Here is a 1,714-nt window from a genome sequence, read left to right as displayed (position 1 = left end):
CATTTAACTGCACGTAAAAAGAAATCCTTTAAGGCTCAAAATGAAGGACCCCCAAGCTTTCTTTCTGTTTTTTTGTTTTCATAAGAGAAAAATACTGAGGCCTTAATAAACTGTAAAATTATTTTAAAATATTCATAACCTTTGGAAAAGGTCAAAGGGAAAATGATGCCAATGTTTTTATTTGATATTTATTAAGACAGACTGGAATCCACTCAAGAAAGTGTTCTGGTCTACAAAAATACTAACTATATTCTGTTATGCATATGGAAGCTTTGGAGCTGGATCTTAATTAAAAGAATAGTTAAATTTTGCTCTTACTCTTAAAACTGAGGCAGTTTCCTCAGGCAACTTATTTCCCCTCTGGTCAATTTATTTGGTTTTGAGATCTTAGAATTTTTACTTATCCCATTTTTATTCATTTTTGTTACTAAATTAACAGTGAGTGTCCAGGCTCTCAATCAAGGTGTAAAACCTGTGTGTCTGGTTTTCATTCCCAAAATCATTCTTTCAAACATGTTGTTGGAGCCTCTCTTCCTTTTGTTTTTCTTGTCAAAGTGAGTGCCTCATCTAATTTACCAGAGCATTTGCTCATATATTGAATATCATGCAGTACCACCTACGTTTTTCTGTATATACATATGTGTTAGTGAGAATGTACATTACCTTTGATAAAGATTTTTTTAATAAAGCTTTATGATGCTAAACTATGACTCTGTGGATGCTAAATGCAAAATGGCATCATTGTGTGCAACACGTAAGGGAACAAAAATAGTTAAATAGGAACAAAAAATAGGCAGTTTCATGTTCAGTTAGGCGTGGAGTTTTTTTATTTTCTTTTTCCCTAGTTGTCTGCCCGTGGACTGGCACAAATTCAACTGATCCAAAGCAATACACGCACTTTTGTGATGATCTGTTCACTGTCATGCAGTAAATAAAATTCTGGACATTTTTCATTCCTTCCTACTTGGTGGAAACTGGGAGCTTTTAATACTCTGCTATTTATACATCTGTTAATGTCTCTGGAAGAATACTAAGAGGAAGAGGTTATTACGCTCTAGTGACTTCATTATTATTATTATTATTAGCAGCACAATTTTAAAATATGTCTATAAATAGAGTTTTTCCCCCTTTTCCTTCTGCTTGCCTCACGTGCCTTCGTACTTTGCAGTTTTGACTGCACGATCAGATGTAACCTTTCCAGCTCCGACACTACTTCAGTTTAGAGAGCAACAATATGCATATGACATGGACTGAAATCCCAACCCAAAATAATCAGCTTTCTATAGAGACAGGTCAGTGTTGGATATTGCAGCTTTATTTCACAGAGGTGTTCGTAGAGTGCTGGTGTGCGGCATTAGCAACCTGCTAGAGTGAAACTTTCCTCCCTCTTCAACTACATTATGCGTGGTTTTAGTCAGAAACTAAGTTGCTGAAAGACAACTGTGTTGAGAGAACACATGGGATGCTAATTTTTAGAGGAAAAAACGGTGATGCTTGCGTTCTTTTGAGGTCGCTCAATTTCTGACATTCCATCCTGAGTGCCCTCAGAGACGATCCCCGAGAGCGAAGGATTAAGGGGTTCCGGAAGGCGGACCTGGGTTCACCCAGGCTTCTGCAATGTAAAAAAAAAAACAAACAAACCCCGAGGGTAAATCCGAGCCGGACGCCCCGGCCCCTCGCGCCCTTCCCGGCCCCTCGCGCCCTTCCCGGCCCC

Source organism: Neopelma chrysocephalum, unplaced genomic scaffold (assembly GCF_003984885.1).
Source record: "Neopelma chrysocephalum unplaced genomic scaffold, ASM398488v2 Primary Assembly neopelma1_78, whole genome shotgun sequence".
Taxonomy (NCBI): domain Eukaryota; kingdom Metazoa; phylum Chordata; class Aves; order Passeriformes; family Pipridae; genus Neopelma; species Neopelma chrysocephalum.
The sequence above is the reverse complement of the archived record's forward strand: the minus strand, read 5'-3'. Positions refer to the sequence as shown.